Raw genomic sequence first — 19,702 nt, forward strand, 5'->3', positions numbered from 1 at the left:
GCTAGGCAGCGTGCAGCACATGCATGCGTATGAGAGCTCGGGCTGTTTGCCTTGGCCAACCTGAAGCACCTAAACACTCTCGATTTTATTATTTTGTAATTTTTCTGATTTAATTATTTTATTTGTGTTTCTTAAATATAAGAGGCTAGGCCTCGGGTTTTAGCGGCACTTGTAAAATTTTATTGGGCAAAATTTTGGGTTTACCAACTTAATTAATTGGATAAATTAAGTTGGATGCGGAATTTAGTGGGAGGTTCATTGTTTATTTTATTGCGCTTAATCACATAATCGGTTAACAAGTTTGACTAGTTTTAATTAAGCGAGTTAATCGGGTTAACCACCTAAGTCGGTTTCTAGTTTACGCGTGTTGATGCATTGTTACTTATTTTTCGTTGTAAAATGCATGGGCCATTCACATATACGCTACTACATGCAAAATGAGTAAAATCTCGACGCCGAGGTAACAGTGTTAGTGGGTAAAAATCAGTTGCGTGTTTTCTCGACGCTTTTTTAGGTCGGTATTAACTTTTGACGCGAAAAAGCGTCGAGAATGTTAGCATGTGCCAGTCACGTGACTGTAATTATCTCAACCCACTATTTCAGGTTTAATTTGGAATATTTAAACCACCCAAAACATACACGAAACCCCTTTCCATTCTCAGTTCTCAACCCTTACTATTCATCTCTACTACATCTCTATTTCAGGTTTTACGGCGTCATGAGTTTCAACATCAGATCTTGGTTATCCTTGCATTGCTCATATGCTTGTTGGATTTCTCTATTCGCCTTTAATGGAATTCGATTTCATCTTGAGGTACCTTGTTTCTTCTATGGCTTAATTTTTTTTTTTTTTGGTTGAATTGAATTCTTTAGATTGTGTTTAGAAAAAATTTCATGAAATTATGGTTAAAAACGGGTTTAATTCCTGAGCAATAGATATTTTAGGGTATCTTTTTGTTCTATTATTTGAATAAAATTCTTAATAATTAGCCCTCTTTTATTCTTTGTATGAATGAAGGACAATTTCGACCTCTTTAATTAATCCTGTATTGTGTTAATTTGTTAACTGGGATTCTGTTTTGCAATTTTTAGGTATGAGTTTAGAAATTGCATAAATTGGGTTTTGATTTTTTAGTGTTTTATGTAATTGAATACTAGGGGGGTTTATAGTGGCGCTCATCTGTGTTAAGGAAATAAAAAAAAACAAGGAAATTGATTGCATTTTAATAATCATTGAATGTAATTCATTCAGAGAGAGTGAGAAAGGTTACTAGTAAACTGTGCGGTGGGCAGTGAGGAAGGGAAGGAATTTGTTCCTAGCGTATATGTTCTATAATTGTTCTTCTAGTGTACCTTGGTGAAGTAGATTATTTTTCTATGAATTAGATTGTCTTAACATTAATGTCTCATCAAAAAGAATTTTTTTACATTGAATATAGGAAATCTTTTGCTATTAAGGTTTTAGTACAAAGTGAAAAACGATACCTAAATTGAAGATTATGGATTAGGTTGTATATTTAATTAGATTATGGAATATTTTGTTTATATTTTGTTGAATGCAGGAACTTGACTTTCATTCCAAGCTGAACTGTTTTTACAACCTCTATGGGTATATCTCTAGATGATTGCATTTTCGCTGGATATATATATATATATATATATATACAAGCAACTAAAGTAGGAGCTAGCCTTGTTTAGTTGGTTGCACTAAAATTTAGTGTAATGTATTGGAATCTTTATCAAGCTTCTAATCAGAATCAAAATTAGTTTTGTTTCCTAAAAGTGGACTCTCATTTCCTGCTTTTGCTTTTATGAAATGTTCCAAATTCCAATCAAGAAGACAGCACATGAATATAAACTGGTCCAAAAACCGTATTGCAACTTTGATAGAGATGCTATGAAGGGCTCTTGAATCTTCAAAAGGTATTTCATTGGCAATTGGGCTAAGAGGGACCATTTTTTGGGAACTTTATACATAAAGCTATTTCTTTAAATTAATTAATAAGTGTAATGGTTTTACTTTTGCTACGTAGCTTACTGAACTTAATAGGTAATTAGGGAGTAGTAATAACTGGACAAAAGAGTTTAGTGGATGTCTATCAATCCATTATATTTACAAATGACATGCTTATTAAGTAAGAAAATTCGACAAATATTATGCCTTGAATTGATTTTCCATGTAAGAGGGGTTAAGTGCAATGTGCCCCTATGGTTGTTGCAAAACTAGTGATATCTATTATATTTTAACTACCGTTTTCTATTGAGCTGTGCGATTTCTGTCTTCTTTTTACAGGTTTATCAAAAAATGTTAACTCTTGTTGCAAGCTTGTCATCTATAGCTTGAAAGTGTAAGATGTATTTGTTTTATCCTTCTATATTTGTTCATTTTAGATGAATGAACAGCAACACTTTGGGTTTTTAATCAAACCACGTAATATTGCCCTTAAAAGTTACTAAATTTAGGGGATTGATTTTATTCATATATTTTATTCTATCCTTTGTTATGTTAAAGTTGGCACCGTCTCTGTCTAGTATTAAGATGGAATTTGAGTACTATACCATTTCACATAATTGGGTAGAGTTATATATAATAGAACACAAGGGTCGGGGTATAATTGTGGCTATTAATGAGAATACATTTCAGCTTTATCAGAATTCTCTTTGTATGTTTATTTCCTTGAACTAATCAATCATTAAATGTTGAAGAAAAAAAAACCAATGAGCTTTCGAAGTTTTATAAATTTGCATTGACTTCTTGCGTACAACCCAATAGAGACTTGTCAATATCTTCTGAATTCTTAACCAGCTTTGACCATATTACTTGGTAAAAATAACACAATTATTAAAGGATATATACAATATTAATTTACATCCAAATAAGTTAAGATTTCAAGCTGAATACTTCATATTTCACATAAAAGATATGTTAGCATTCTTGTTTTAGCCTCTTCTATGCCATCTCTCTCTTTCTCTCTTTCATTTTCCCTTCACAAGTTGTTTTTTCATGCTAATATTGGACTATTTGTTTCTTGGATCTTTAATTTTTCTTGAAAGATAAAATTACCTGGGTATTGCTCTTCTCATTACATTAAGAAGCCATAATATTTTTTTTATTTAAGGATTGGTGTCGATTTCTTAACCTTCAATATTTTCTTCTAGTATACATGGTTGATAGGTCAAGAATATACTAAAAATTAGGGCCTGGATACCTATAGATTATAATGTTAGTGACGTTTGTGAGATATTTTAACTTAGATGGGATATACAAGTTTGGTATTATATGCTTGAGCTTGCATGACAATTATGCAGGTAATGACTCCAGTCTATGTTATATTTTGAGGCTATAGAGTCATCTTGGTGTAAGAACTCTCTCTTGTTGAAATATATTTCCCAGTATCAGGTCATACTCATGAGATTCGCTATTAGGTAGTTGATTAAAATTTTATGAAACCTTAATCAACTATGTACCACATGTATAATGCATATGCTACAGAAATTTTAGAACATAATAGTTGTTTTTAAACACTGATTGATTTCTTATTAACATTCTGGTTTAAGAAGGGCAGTAACTCTTAAGGCAAAGACATGTTAAAATTCTTGTAGAAGTCACTTGTTACTCAATCTCCTTAACATATTCTACCACTTGTTAGTCTTTTTCCTTATCATTGTACTTCTCTTTATCTTGCAGGCTATACTCAAGACTAGACATGTAGCGGGAATAATAACCAAGAAGAAAAAAGGTACTTCACCATCCTTTCTTTAATATTTCTATTAATGCTCTGCATATTGCCTACAAACAAGATTTATTGCAGAATTCAAAACTTAAGAATTTGATAATATCAGCAAATGATATCCGTTCTTCTTAAGTATGAATACCCTAATACTTTTTGTAAGTTCTCTACTCTATAATAAGTTTTGAATGTGATATTGGTTTGATTAGGTGGAATGTATTCTCTCTCTTTTTTCTTTTCTTTTTTTTTTTTTTTGGAATATGGCTCCCTAGTGTTATTAGTTTTGGTCTATTATTGTAATTAGATTATTTTGCTGATATCTTGTTGCAAATGTTGAACTGTGGTGCAAGGTTAAGATATTTTGTGGCATCCATTACATGTACTATATGAATATTGAAATGGTAGAAAAAAGCTGACTACGGTGCAAGATTACGGGGATGGAAGAAAGATATTTTAAAGCTGTTTAAAGATTGTAATTATGATTCAAAATTTCAGCCGATACAATTAGTCATTCTTGTGACTATATCTATTGTAATAGAAAACTAATTACTATGAGATATGTACATGTACTATGATATATTTATATGCAATAAAAAAATTTTGGCATAATATTGTTGTATATATAATTTTTTAGGTAATACAAGTATACTAGTTAGTAATAGTTTATAGTGACTGAAATTTTGTATATTTTTGGGTAAAAATACCGTAAATATATTTTTAAAGAATATGGACAAGAAAATGCGTCGTCAACTTTTAAAATATAGATGAAAAGAAGAGTCGCAAAAATATAACACATTAAAGGTATGAAACTCTGAACATAAAAAAACGTCGCCAATTGTAAGATTATAGACAAGTAAAAGCGTCGCTAAATTTGAGAAAGTGCGCGAACTGTGAGAGTTGCGACTCTTAGTATAAATTTTTAGACAGTAAATAGCGTCGATACTTGCTTTTAAATGTCTAGCAAATTTCTCGACTCAAGTTTTTTCGACGCTTTTTTAAAGAGTCGAGAGAAAAATTTTCGACACTTTTTAGCGTCGAAATTAAGCTTAAAAAGCATCCCTAAAACACGGAAATTCTGGTAGTGATAGTGAACGGATGAATGGAATGTATATTGTTTCACAGGTTTTATGAAAATGGCAACTAGTGGGGCCCGATTAGGATAGAAAATGCGGATTGCGTTCCGTCATGTATTTTTATAAAGCTAAATACGGTCTACGAACCGTTGAGTATTTTTGTACCTTAATATTTAAATTAGTCCTAATCGTAGATACTAGTATTTGCATAAATGATGGTTATGTCTTTAAGACGGAGTTTCTTGGAAGACAAAGCCATGAAGTTGCAAAGATGACCCTTGAAGACTTGAATACTCAAGGGGTTATGCTAGTTGCCAAATGCATCTTTTACTAATGTTTTCAATATATATTTATGCTCATATTTGAATGATATGTTAGATGCATGTTTAGGATTTTAAAATTTTGCGATGATTAATTAAGTTCACTTAAATCAACCAACATAGAAATCCTAAGTCCCTAAAATATTGAGTAAAATTTTTCAATTCAAAAATAACACTTACCGAACTAATGAGAATATTGATGGGCTACGCCAAAGCGAGGCATCACTACTTTCCTAGGAACGTAATAAGGTCACGAAAGCATTAGATGCGACGATTTATCAAACCAATAATGGCTTGGAGCCATTAGCATAGAGTTGCTTACCTTGGAATAATAAGTGTTAAGACAAGCCAAAGCATGCTTAATTACTTATTGATTCTTTGGATCTTGGAATCGCCTTATTCTCACAAAATAGGGACTATTTTAAAGTGTGAATACGACGTTTAAATGAGTTCAAAATTTGCTTGAATGCTTTAAAATTCAATCTTATTTGGTTTTATGAATGGTTTTTCATTTCAAATTCTTTCAATTGTAGAATCATGTCTTCAACTAATAACGACAAGAACCTAAAGAGTTGGGAATGCAAGAAAGTCTCACGACTTATGGCAAACTCCATCCCGGAACAATGGAAGGACAAGTTCTCCTCCTATTTTCCGAACATGTTCCTCCAAGCTCTAGAGGATATTGTAAATTTGAGGGTCACGAAGAGTCTCAATGGCAACTATGATGGACTCGTGTCGGAAATGACTAGGTCACTCTATAACATGAAGATTAAGCCACTACAAGAGGGTTGCCTTACCAAGGAGAGGCAAGAGGTGTAGGCTACGATCTACAATGCTAGACTTAGTCTTGGAATGCCACTTCAACTCCATGTGCTCCGAATGACGATGCTTTTCACGCACTTAGAGCTCATCGGCAAGCCGGTGGAGAATGAGCAAGCAGCTCATATACTACTAAGCTCACTCCACTCAAGCTATGTTGCATTGAAAATGCGGTTGACAGCCAATCGAAACAAACTCTCTTTAATGGATTTTATTCATGAGCTTCAAAGAGCCGAATCTTGCAAGGGTACTAAGTTTGCTCTAAAGCCCAAGAAGTGGGAGTTCAAAAACAAGGCAAAGATGCGATGCTTCTACTATAGTAGGTAGGGCCACTACAAGATCGAATGCAGCATGTACCTAGAAGATGAGGCAAAAGGAAGAGTAGCCTCTACCTCAGGTGTTTAGGGTAAAAATACCCTAGACACGTGGCCTAATCACAGAGGGACATGTGTCAACCCTTGATAGGTCCAACATGGGCCACTCACCAGTTGACATGTGTCACCATTAGATAACAGATGGAATTGCGGCCTTCACGGCCCAATTCTAAAGAGCGCCGCAAAACAGCGCAGCCCAATAGGTCATCTTGACCTAATGAAGAGCACTTTTCCCAATGACCTTATAAAAAGAGAGATTTCCCCCATTTTTGGGGACACAATTCATTTATTACAACAACCCTACAGTCTCTCACATTAGAGAAAACTCCTCAACTTGGAATTCGAGAAGATCTCACTTTTACCTTTTCCCCACCCTTTCATCTTCTACGACCAATACTAATTTGATCGTCGGAGGCGGAGCTCTACCAACCAGAGTCTCCGTGTTTTGCAGGTATAGACAGCGTCGGACCGGTCTTGGCGACGTAACTCTTCCGAGGGACCAAAAACACCCAAAACATTTGGCGCCGTCCGTGAGGAAAGTACCTCTAAGATGGTTAAAGATTTTGTACCGCCACCTGATCCCAACCGGCCTACAGTCAATGGGGAGGTCCATACGGACCATGATTCAGATAATGAATGTGAAGTCAAAAATTATGTGGCCCCTGATGGGTCACTCATCTCTAAGCGCATCCGTTCCATTGACACACCTGAACGGGGCAACAACGAAGCTGGTCCTAGCAAGTCTACTGGACCACCGCCTGGGAATACCAGATGGCAAGAGGTCAGGCTCTAGTCACCCGAGACGAACTCATGAAATTTATGACAAGTTTCAAGGGTGAAATCAAGGGCTTGATCAACAAGAGGACGGCTGGCTCTAACAAGGGTCAGTCAGCCAAGAGGAGAAAGTGAGTCAGAGACAAGCAGCCTACTCTACATCCAAAAAAGAAGACTGCGCCTGCCATAGACTGGTCCAAGATCCTTCTACCTAAGACGGGAAAAAGGAAGGTCATCCGAGCTGTTCAGCCGAATGGCAACAAGAAAACCTTCTCTGATGCTCGACAGATTATCGAGCATAATCGGAGCCAGCGGCTATCTGAGTCAGCCCCTATATCGAGCTTTCCAGACAGCTTCAAAAATACATCCGCAAGGAATTCTCAATCCTTGCATGAGAGCCATAAAGGCGACAAGTTCGTCCATACTGTGTTGGGTTTCGATGAGTCCAACTCACCATGGAACAAAACCCAACCGCATGACCCGCTCACAATTAATATAACTAAAACGACATAAATAACAAGAGAGAGAGAAAAGACATTCTTACCCTTGTCGCGTGCTTCGCTCTCACTCGGAGCTCTTACTTCAAAGCCAAGTCTTGCAAGCGCAGAGACCACCTACGATATCCACCCGCAACTCAACCCGGATCAGTCTCTTACATGGAGTTTAGCCAAGTCGGACCAAAACACTACTCGAGTAATATATGAACTTAAAGGTTTTCTCTCAAGTGGAGATGCCTTATTGAGTTCCTACTCAAGTGACTTTCTCCGAATCCCAAGGTGGGTATTTACAGAGAATGTCATGAGAGAATTCCACTTTCCCATCAATATGGGAGAGTTGGTAAAATAAATTTTCCCTTTTCATTTTTAAATCAAAAATAAAAGAAAATAGCAAACAACTAATTAATCAACAAGTGGCATTCTAAGAGAAGAGGTTAGGTAAGGACCACAAGGGGAGGGGACTAATGCCTTCCTCCCCAAGCTTCCCCAAAACCGGTCCAAGCAAGCCACATGCGCTAACCAGCTTGCACCAGCTGGCGCTGCCATAACTATTGCTGCTAGCTTGCTGGCGCGCCATAGTAGTTGTTGTTATGTGCGTGCCTTGCTAGCATGCTGGCGCGCCATAGCTGTTGCGGCTATGCGCATGCCCTGCTAGCATGTTGGTGCACCATAGTTGTTAGAAGGGCTTTGATTTTCTCACCTAGCTGATTTTTAACTTCACTCACAAATTCTTTGAACTTTTCAAACGATTCAGATTTGTGCGACATAAGGTAGACATATCCATATCTACTATAGTCGTCTATGAAGGTGATAAAATATCGATGGCCGTTACTTGTGGTTGTGCTCATTGGTCCACATACATCAATGTGTATTAGGCCTAATAAGTCAGTTGCCCTTTCTCCCAACTTGGAGAATGGCTGCTTTATCATCTTGCCTAATAAACATCCATCGCAATTCTCAAACGATTGTAAATCGAATGATTCAAGAACACCTTCCTGTACAAGTTTCTTGATGCCTTTGTTGTTAATGTGGCCAAGACGACAATGCCACAAGTACGTCTCATTTGACTCAATGGTCTTAGCTTTCTTGGTGGTATTATTAACATTATAAACTTGTTTGTCTAAAGATAGCACATAAAGACCATTTTCAGAATGTGCAATACCATATAAAACATTATCGAGATAAAACGAACATTCATTGTCCTTTACTCGAAATTCAAAACCTTTGGCGTCTAATGCTGAAATTGAAATAATGTTTTTAGTAATGTTAGGAACATAATAACAGTTTTCAAGTTCCAAAACTAGCTCGGAGGGCAAAGACAAACGGAGAGTTCTTATGGATACGGCTGTAATTCTGGCTCCATTGCCGACCCGGAGTTCAACCTCTCCCTTCGCTATCCTCCTAATGATCCTTAGTCCTTGAGAATTGGAACAAAGGTGTGAGCCACATCTGGTATCTAATACCCATGATTCTGAGCTAGTGAAGTTTAAGTCTATAACGAATATACCTGATCCAGACGCAACGGTTTTGTTTTTCTTATCTTCCTTGAATTTAAGGCAATCTCTCTTCCAATGTCCCTTCTTCTTGAAATAGAAACATTCGGAATCAGATTTAGAAAATGCTACCTTCTTGTCCTTGTTATCTTTGGTAGCTTTTGGCTTAGGCAGAAAGGTCTTCTTACCTTTCCCCTTGAAGCCTTTCTTCTTCTTGCCTGAGCGCTTGAACGGCTTGCCCTTTTAGATCATTAGCATATCATGCTTCCCCTCATCCTTGAGCATTTTCTCGGCTTGCTTTAACATACCATGAAGCTCGGTGAGGGTTTTCTCCATGCTGTGCATGTTATAGTTCATCTTGAACTGATCATAGTCTTTGTGCAGCGAGTGGAGAATGATGTCAATTGCCATCTCGGTTGAATACCCTACGTCAAGCCTTTCCATGTTCCCAAATAATCCTATCATTTTGAGTACATGTGGGCTGACTGGCTCTCCTTTCTTGAACTTACTCTTAAGGATCTGCCTATGGGTTTCAAACCTTTTAGTTCAGGCCTACTCTTGGAACATGTTCTGCAGCTCAGAAATGATCTCAAAAGATGTCTCCTTCTCAAAGAAATTCTTCTAAAGGTCGGGAGATATAGTGGTCCACATGATGCATTTGACATCCCGATTGGCAGTTTGCCATCGGTTTAGGGAAGCCTGAGTCACTTCCTCATTGAGAGTCTTGGGCATTTCCTCATCAAGGACATATTCCTTTTGCTCTTGCATGAGAACTATATGCAAGTTCCTTTGCCAATCAAGAAAATTAGGCACGCTCAACTTCTCTTTGTCGAGAATTGAGCGCAATGAACATTGGTTGTTTAAGTTATTTACAGACATGGTTCTACAATTGAAAGAATTTGAAATGAAAAACCATTCATAATACTTAAATTAGATTGAATTCATGCATATTTATCAAACTTATTTAAACGTCTTATTCACACATTAAATTGTCCCCGTTTGGTGAGAATAAGTCGATTCCAAGATCTAAAGAATAATTTAGTAGTTAAGCATGCTTTGGCTTGTCTTAACACTTAATATTCTAAGGTAAGCAACTCTTTTCTAATGGCTCCAAGCCACTCTTGGTTAGATAAATTGTCGCTTCTAATGCTCTCTCAACAACTTATCCACTTTGCCACGACATGTTAGGATTCCATCAATATGGGAGAGTTGGTAAAATCAATTTTCCTTTTTTGTTTTTAAATCAAAAATAAAAGAAAATAGCAAACAACTAATTAATCAACAAGTGGCATTCTAAGAGAAGAAGTTAGGTAAGGACCATAAGGGGAAGGGACTAATTCCTTCCTCCCCAAGCTTCCCCAAAACCGGTCAAAGCAAGCCACATCCGCCAACCAGCTCGTGCCAGCTGGCACTGCCATAGCTGCTGTTGCTATGTGCGTTGCTCGCTTGCTGGAGCGCCATACTCGTTGCTGCTATTTAAGTGCCTTGCTAGCATGCTGGCGTGCCATAGTTGCTGCAGCTATGCGCTTGCCCTGCTAGCATGCTGGCGCGCCATAGTTGCTGCAGCTATGCGCGTGCCCTGCTAGCATGCTAGCGCACCATAGCAGTTGCGGCTATGCGCGTGCCTTGCTAACATTGGCGCGCAATAGCTGCTGGCTTCGCACCAAGCCTTCACATGCGCAGCAAGCCAAGCATGTACATACGGGCTGTTGTTGCCTTGTGTGCGGATGGTGCATTATAGCCATGTGCACTTAGCACCATTACCTAGGTGCGGTGCAGATGCTAGCATTGATTTCCCCTAGCACTCGGTTTTCTTAGGGCATTCCGATGCTAGGGGTATTTTGGTAATAATAGATTAATTAGTTTTATTTTACCGTCTCGTCTTTTATTAATTCGACTCGACTTGCGACGCTCGGTTTCGACGCTCCTATCTCGATTTTCGACATTTAAATATTTAATACTCGAGCGACTCATTAGTTCTATCCGAATTAATTCGTCGTGTCGGATCGTTAGTTGCTTGGGTGTGACCCGAAAGATTCAGTCAAGATTAAGTTGTAATATTAATTATGGATTAATATAAGTGATCGAAAGTGGCCTCCAACTAGGCATTCTGATCATTTGACCTCACTTAAGAATTAGCTTTCTAATAATTTCAAACCCTCTGTCGGAATAATACACTTGTTTGAAGGACACCATTCCTATCATATTGGCCCTCAGATGATGGAGACAGTCCCGTATGCACCCTAGATGCCAAATGGGCAGTATGTCCCACCATTCATGCAGCTGGCCCTCTTCGGAGGTTAGGCGGCACACAATATCCAGCTCTTGGACTAGCAGCTCCGTCTACTTAGACTTGGTGAACAAACCTCTGCGTTCACCATGGAGATAACCGAGGCGGCACAGCCGGCTTAGGTTAAGAATGTCTTGGTTGGTGCCTATGATGGTACCACCAACCCTGAAGACCACCTCATGGCCTAAACCAAACTTATGCACATGCAGGGGTAGGAAGATGTTATGTGGTGCTGATGCTTCCCAGCTACCTTAAAATCTTGAAGGGTATAGCCCAACAATGGTTTGGCAACTTGCCAGCCGGATGTATTGATAGCTTTAGGAGGCTTGCCTTCCTGTTTGCTTCCAACTTATCGATGAACATCCCTGCCAAGAAAACAAGTCTCGACTTGAGCACCATACGCCAGGGAGAGAGAGAAGGAATCCGCTCCTTCGTCAGGCGGTTCAATCTGGTGAGAATCCAGATTCAAGGGCTGTCTAATGAGGTAGCTTACACAGACTTCTTCAAGGGTCTGAAGGACGGGTCAACGTTTAAGTTTGACCTCGTCAGGAAGAGGGTCTTCACCCTCCAAGAGGCGCTGATGGAGGCAGAGAGCTTTATTCAAGCCACCGACCTCTGCTTGTCCAGCCATCAGTCAGTCTCCAAAGAGTCTAACAAGCAAAAAGAGAGCCGGTTTGCTCAGCCGGCTCAGAAAGCCAAAGAGAGCAAAAAGAAAAAAGAAGTCTGGGCGATTGATGAATCAGCCGATCCAGAAGAAAAAGAAAGAATTCAAACCGTACATCCCAAGGTACGAGTTTAATAAAGACTGTTACTCCATCCTCATGGAGATAAAGGACCGACTAACCATTGAGAAGCCAAATCCGATGAAGAGTTTCGTCCAGTCATGAGCAAAAATAAATACGGCCATTTCCATGAGGAAGTCGACAATGACACCACGACTGTTATAGCCTCAAGCGGACATTAGATCTTTTGGTTGACAAGGGGGTGCTGAAATCTTACATCTTGAAGTCCAAAGCGACTGTCAAGATGAATCCTAGACAGCCGTCAAAGACTATCTAGCCTGCTAGTAACTCAGACACGACAAAAATCCGGTCTACACCGTAGCAGGCGGATTCGCAAGTGGTGGCCTAACCATCTGGGGCACCAAGGATCATCTGAAAAAGATGATTCATGCTGTTCATGAGGGGCAGGCGTCTGCCAGCGGTACCTTCCCAGACGTCCTTATCACTAAGAAGGATCGGGGCAAATTCCGCCAGCCGCATGACGACCCGGTCGTCATTAAATGTAAGGTTGCCAACCAACTGGTTGGTCGGATCCTTATAGACACGGTAGGTCCTCTGACCTCATCAGTTGCAAGTGTCTGTCAAAGATAAAGTACAAGCTGGACAATCAGCGTGATGTCTCCCACCCTCTTGTTGGATTCGGGGGAGGGGTCGTGCACCTAGTCAGCCAAATTGACTTACCCATCCGGCTAGGGAAAAAGGGAAAAGGGCGGCATTTGATCGTCTGATTTTTGGTAGTTGAAAAGCTACCGCCGACAACATTATTCTAGGCCGTCCCACTCTAAACGAGTGCAAGGCCGTCCTCATCCTATCTCTCATGTTGCTAAAATATGAAAAAGATGATGGCTCTGTTGGCTCCCTGAACGGGGATTAAAAGACGACAAGGGAATGCTACTTCTCAAACGTCAAACCAACGGCTGCTGTAGTCGATAATGTGAAGGAGCCAATAGACCTTGACGAAGTCAAGGACTCTAATCCTGCCCCAACCAGCAGCCGGAAAGAAAAGAAAAGTTGATTAGTTGGTGGAGGTGAAGAAAGAGAAGAAATAGCAATCACTGACCGGGAACGGTCAGATGAACTCCATCCCCAGCCGGCTGGCGATCACATTGATATTCCTCTTGATGATAGCCTTCTAGAGCGAACTGTTAAGGTGAAAACGGTTGCTTTTGAAAAGTTGGGTGTAAACTTGCACCTTCTACTGAAGAAATTCAAAAACATTTTTGCCTTTGAGGTGGAAGAGATGCCAGGCATCAGCCCGGATCTCGTTGTCCACAAACTCGCAGTTGATCCTAAGAAGAAGCCATCTGGCAAAAGAAAAGAAATCACGGCGAGGAGAGAAGTCAAGCGGCGGCTGCCGAGGTGAAAAAGCTGCTAGATGCTCGGTTCATTCAGCCGTGTAACTTTCCTGATTGGGTTGCCAACGTTGTGCTTGTAAAGAAGCCGAATGGTACCTGGCGCATGTGTGTAGATTACACTAACTTGAACAAGGCATGTCCAAAGGACAGTTACCCGCTTCTAAAGATCGACAGCTTGGTCGACTCTACAGGCGGGCATGCCTTGATGAGTTTTATGGATGCCTACTCTGGCTTCCACCAGATACCCCTGTTGAATAAAGATCAAGGGAAGACGGCTTTCGTCACTGTTATGGGGTTATTCTGTTAAATTGTGATGCCATTTGGCTTGAAAAATGCACCTGCTACTTTCCAACGGATGATTAATACTGTCTTCATTAATCAGATAGGGAGGAATGTAGAGGCGTTCATTGATGACATGATAGTAAAATCCAAGCAACAGACGAATCATCTTTCTGACCTCCGAGAAACTTTCACCACACTTAGGCGGTACAAGGTCATGCTCAATCCCAAGAAGTGTGTCTTTGGTGTTGAGCCTGGGAAGTTGCTCGGATTCCTGATTGATCAAAGGGGGATAGAGGCCAACCCGGAAAAGATACAGGCAGTGAAAGACATGAAGTCACCCCGTACTGTAAGGGAAGTTCAGAAACTAACCGGTTGTCTGGTGGCTTTGGAAAGATTCCTTAGCCGATCGGGTGACAAGTGCCTCTATATCTTTCAGGCGATCAGAAAGAAGACAAGGTTTAAATGGGGGGATGATGCTGAGGCGACCTTTCAGAAATTGAAAGAACACTTACACTCTTTGTCAAGGCTTGTTAGCCCTCTGCTCAAAGAGACGCTTCACATGTACTTAGCTGTCTCAGATCATGCCCTCGGTGTTGTTCTCCTTGCTGAGAGAGATGACATTCAGCTATCGGTCTATTTAAATTAGCCATGTACTCATAAATGCTGAACTACGGTACCCCATGGTTGAATAATTTGGCCTTTCTCTTTACATGGCCATCAAGAAGTTGAAACCTTACTTCTTGGCACATCCGGTTGTGGTCTATACAAACCAATGACAACCTTGGAGTCATCCGGTAGAATGCTCAAATGGGTTATTGAAATGCAAAGTCTTTAAATCACTTTCGAACCAAGAAAGGCAATGAAGGGTCAGTCATTCGCTGACTTCATTGTCGAAATGACAAGGCCAATTACACAGGAACATGTTGATCAGGTTTAGAAAGTGTATGTAGACGAGAGTTTTACCATGAACGGCTGTGATGCAAGCATAATCTGTGAGTCTCCTGAGGGGGACAAACATGAGTATGCACTACGGTTCAAGTTCCAGGCCTCAAATAACGAGGTAGAATATGAAGCCCTGCTAGCCGGCATCTGTATCTGTAACGCAGCAGGGGCAACAAAGATTAATTCCTTTTCTGATTCAAAGTTGGTCGTAAGCCAATACCATGGTGACTATGAAGCAACCCATCCGGCTATGATCAAATACCTTCAGGCGGTCAAAGTTGAAACTAGGACACTTGAAGGATTCCATCTAATTCTAGTACCCAGGTCTGAAAATAATCAGGTGGATGTACTGTCAAAATTGGCATCCTTCGCCTCATGTGATATGCCTCGGTTAGTCTTTTGGGAAGTTATGGAAAAACAAAGTATTACAGAAGAAGAGCCCATTGGAGTACTTGACTGAAGCTCTACCTGGATGGATGGCATCCGGGCATACCTATAAGAAGGCACGCTACCGGACTCACCTCAAAAAGCGGCTTTCATGAAGAAATGAGTTGCAAACATCGAGATAAAAATGGAGAACTCTTCAAACCAGGAATTTTAAAACCTCTGTTGAAGTATGTTACCCCAGAAAAGGGGTAAGAAGTCCTCGAAGAATTGCATGCTGGATACTACGCCTCTCACATAGGCGATAGATCTTTGGCTGTTAGGGCTAGACGGCAGGGTTATTTCTGGCCCACTCTTGAGTCAGACGCCATGGAGATGGTAAAAAAATGTAATAAGTGTCAAAGGTTTGGCAAGATCATCCATCAGCCAGCCACTAACCTGAACGCAATTCATAGCCTAATCCCATTTGCTAAATAGGGCATGGACATCTTGGGAGCGTATACGCCTAAGCTAGTCGAAAAACGGTATATTCTGGTGGTTGTGGATTATTTCACCAAATGGGTTGAGGTAGAGGCGGTCAAGAATATCAAGACAAAGGATGTCATCTCTTTCACCTAAAAGAACATCATCACCCGGTTCAAGGTAACTATGTCTATGGTTTTTTACAATGGCCTTCAGTTTGAAACGCCTTAGCTCAAAACTTGGTTGGGAGATCAAGGGATCTGACATTGTTTTGCATCAGTTGGCCGACCCGAAGCAAACGGCTAAGTTGAAGCCTTCAACAAACTCATCTTAGACGGCATAAAAAAAATAGAAAGGGCCGGTGGTTTATGGGCTGAAGAATTAATTCATGTCCTATGGGCCATCCAGATAACCGAAAAAGGAGCAACCGGTGAAACCCCATTTTTCATGGTTTATGGTGCTGAAGCCGTCTTGCCCATCGAGCTTTATGAGCCGACCCGTCGAGTCATGCTATACGATGAAGAGGCAAACTGGGAGGCCATGCGGCTAGCATTGGACTCACTCCTGGAACGCAGGGGCAATGCCGCCTTGAGCCATGAGATTTACCGTCTGAGAATGACCCGTGCCTTCAATAAGAGAGTACACAAACGGCCCTTGAAAGAGGGTGACTTTGTGTTACGAAAAATGGAGGCAACTGGTAGGGCCAATGAGCAGGGAAAGTAAACTCTAATTGGGAAGGTCCCTGCCGGATTTATGATGAAGTAAAGAACGACACCTACTTCCTTGAAACCCCAGACGGTAGGCGGTTGCCCAGAACATGGAATGTAGACAATCTTAAAATGTACTACTTCTAAGAGCTATAAATTTTTGTAAATAAAAAGCCAATCAATAAAAAGTTGCTTTTTGTTTTCAATTCTGTTACTTATTGCTTTATGTACATGCGTAATATGGCTAAAGCGCCGCCTGTGCAAAGCACAGACAGCAAATTTTACCCGCTAAATCTAAACTAAGTTAAAAACTTAGTAGCTAAACAAATGTCTAAGAGACATGAGGCCAATGGCCGGATGATAATCTATTTTATAAATCTGGCTGCTCAAATATGAGTAAGGCATTCGGCGACGCCCATCCGGGTTGAATTGTCTTAGATGGCATATCCCATTGCTCTACAAATGCATACAGACGGCAAAGATTGAATGAATTAATTGGTCAAATCATAGCCCTTTGACCTAGGTAATCTAAAGAACGATTAAGTCTACGAGAATTGAATATCTAAAGACATCAGCCGGTGACCGGTCGATGTTCTAACTTAGATTATTTTTAGAGATTATGCAAGTCCTCCCAATACGGAAAAAGGACATTGGACATAATTGGATTGCAAATATCCCAGGCGGAGGAGAAGAAGTTCAATACGACTATTTCACCGCCTGGCTAACGGCTACTCTCTTGTATGCTTGCACGGCTGTGTACTTGGTTTGGGGTAATCACTATTGTTATTGAAAGAATTATGAACATCTCATACTCTTTAAAGTATCAAAAGTTCCCAAGTCAATCAATCAACAAGCTTTGAAACCAACCACACAACCGCCTAGGGGCAAGTATAGCCGGTTTGTCAATTGTCGCATGCTCTTAAAGAGTTAGGCAAAAACTCAAGTATATATGTATGTAAAATTCAAATACAAATTGTTGCATGCTCTTAAAGAGTTAGGCAAAAATTCAAGTATATATGTACGTAAAATTCAAATGCAAATATTAAAACAAAATTTCGAGCAATCGAATAAAATCGACTCAATCGGTATATTTCATAAACTTAAAACCGACCAGATTGTCGGGTGATAATGTTAACCTGAAATACATCGGGACAAAGACAAATAAAATTGTTGAGTTACCCGACTCCTTAGTCAGTAAAAATACAAAGATACACGGCACGCAGGCTGGAGAAAAAACTACTAGCATAGTGCCGCTGAGAACTTAGGGCTGTAGGGGAGGAGGGACCGCCTAGAACACGCTGGGTGGGAGGTCTTCCGCACTTTGCTCGGGCTGAGACTGGTTAGGGTCAACCAGAGCTTCTTGGTTTAGCTCTTCCTCCTTGTCCGAGGCAATCTCAATGCCTTAGGCAAGGGCCCATTCTTTGACCGGAGGCAGCCCCGTCTCCTTCAGCTTCTCAACATCGTACAGCTAGGTGGCATATTGGTACTGAAGGTTGAAGAACTCCCAGTCGGCGTTGGAGTGGACAAGGTCCTAAGCCAACTTCAGGTAGGCCTTGGTATCCCTCTCATTTCCGCCACCAGCCGGTTCTGCTCCTTGGAAATTTCCTCTTGATGAGCATTCCTCATTTGACGATGTCAAGCTTGATCCGGCTGTTTTCTTCCCGAAGCTGGGTGTTCTCCTGGTCCGCCCCTTCCAAAGCCTTCGGGTCCGATTGAGCATTTTTAAGAGCCAACTCTAAGTTGGTGGCTTTGGTGTTGGCTTCCTTCACTGCAACCGTCAGGGTCTTTATCAGCTCCTCCTGTTTCAACTCTTGAGCTTTAATTTCTATTTCACTCATTGTATTTTGGTATTGAGCAGAGTTGAGAGAATTATGGGCCCTCTATTTAGCGTCATTTACCTCCTCTTGCTTCCGCCTAAATAGTGTCTTGAGCTCGTCCACCCTCAACATCGCCTGCTCTTTACAGATGGCAAATCAAACCAACTCAAGTCAAATCAAATAAAAAGACAAGGGAAAAACTTAAGATAAACTCTAAGCTACCTCAGCCAGCAGCGCCAATATCTGATCGAAGTTGACCATTTGCGGCCCAGGCACTTTGTCCTTCTCTGACCTAATGAGGGTCCTAAGCATCTGCTTGGTGAACTGTTGGACATCAGGTCGGTTGCGGGAGGCATCTGCACCACAAGAAGTACTTGGTAAGAGGGCAGCATAGACGACACCTATATTGTGTCGGCTGCTATGTGAATCTCTAAATGGGCTTGCTCGAGTTTTGACTCACATAAAGTCAAGCGGCCAAGTGGGTTCAAAGCAATTACACTTACCTTGGTCCCTAGGTTGGGAAGTCCCTCCTTCCCCAACCGCTGCATTACCGGTTGCAGCATTGAGTGGCACGCCACTATTCGACTCGGTAGAGGCGTTTGATAATTTTCCACCCGAACTTGAGCTTTCGCTCAAGGCCTTCAGCACAGCCGGGCCTTTGCCACCGGTTGTTGGGTGTGTGGGACTCGGCTGGGCAGAAGAAGTTGTGCGGGGGGGTGGGGGGAGGATTCTGTTTCCCCACCTTAGCCAGGCTGTTCTTTAACTCATTCCCAGGCCGCTTGAACATCTTGGTGATGGAGCGGGGGATGGGCTTGGTGCCACTTTGTAAATCAAGCAAAGGGGTTACAACCGACAAATGAAAATAATATAAGTTAAGGCAAGAAAGTACGGCAGACATATCTTACCCCTGAAAGGAATAGTGTCCTTCGAACAAGTGTATTATTCCGATAGGGGGTTCGGAATTATTAGAAAGCTAATTCTTCATTAAGGTCAAGTTATCGGAATGCCTGGGTGGAGGCCGCTTCCGATCAGTAATATTAATGCATAATTAATATTACAGCTTAATCTCGATTGAACCCTTCGGGTCACACCCGAGCAACTAACAAGCTGAAGCGACGAATTAATTAGGAACTAATTAATAAGCCGACCGAGTAATTAATATTTAGACGTCGGAAATTCGAGCTTGGAGCGTCGAAGCCGAGCGTCGGAAGTCGAGTCGAAAATAGTATAAAGACGAGACGTCAAAATAATAATAATAAATCAACAATGACCAAAATACCCCTAGCGTTGGAAAACCAAGTGCTAGGGGCGCGACAAATGCTAGCAGCACGCACCAAGTGCGGGGATAGGCTAGCATACCGCAACTAGCAGCCAGCACTAGTGTGCGTGGCTGTGCTAGCATACGACAACTAGCAGCCCGCACAATTGGTGTGTGGCTTGCTAGGCCGTGGCATGCTAGCACGCTGCAGCTAGCAGCCCGCACAATTGGTGCGTGGCTTGCTAGGCCGTGGCATGCTAGCACGATGCTGCTAGCAGCCCGCACTAGGTGCGAGGCATGTTAGCAGCAGGCCTCGAGAACAGCAGCCCGCACGCAAGTGCA

General features: G+C 41.1%; 1 long non-coding RNA gene across 3 annotated transcripts; it reads left to right on the top strand.

Moving 5' to 3' along the window:
• Positions 1 to 647: 647 nt before the first annotated feature.
• LOC145582144 (uncharacterized) lies at positions 648 to 4,340 on the top strand. Of its 3 annotated transcripts, none has more exons than XR_014099788.1 (3): positions 648 to 2,348; positions 3,689 to 3,740; positions 4,082 to 4,340. It is a non-coding gene; the product is annotated as an uncharacterized LOC145582144 (long non-coding RNA). The 3 variants fall into 3 exon arrangements; XR_014099789.1 differs by having other exon boundaries at positions 648 to 1,923; positions 2,294 to 2,348; positions 3,689 to 4,340; XR_014099787.1 differs by having other exon boundaries at positions 3,689 to 4,340.
• The last annotated feature ends 15,362 nt before the right edge of the window (positions 4,341 to 19,702 follow it).

The sequence above is a fragment of the Chenopodium album genome, chromosome 15 (assembly GCF_948465745.1).
Source record: "Chenopodium album chromosome 15, dcCheAlbu1.1, whole genome shotgun sequence".
Taxonomy (NCBI): domain Eukaryota; kingdom Viridiplantae; phylum Streptophyta; class Magnoliopsida; order Caryophyllales; family Amaranthaceae; genus Chenopodium; species Chenopodium album.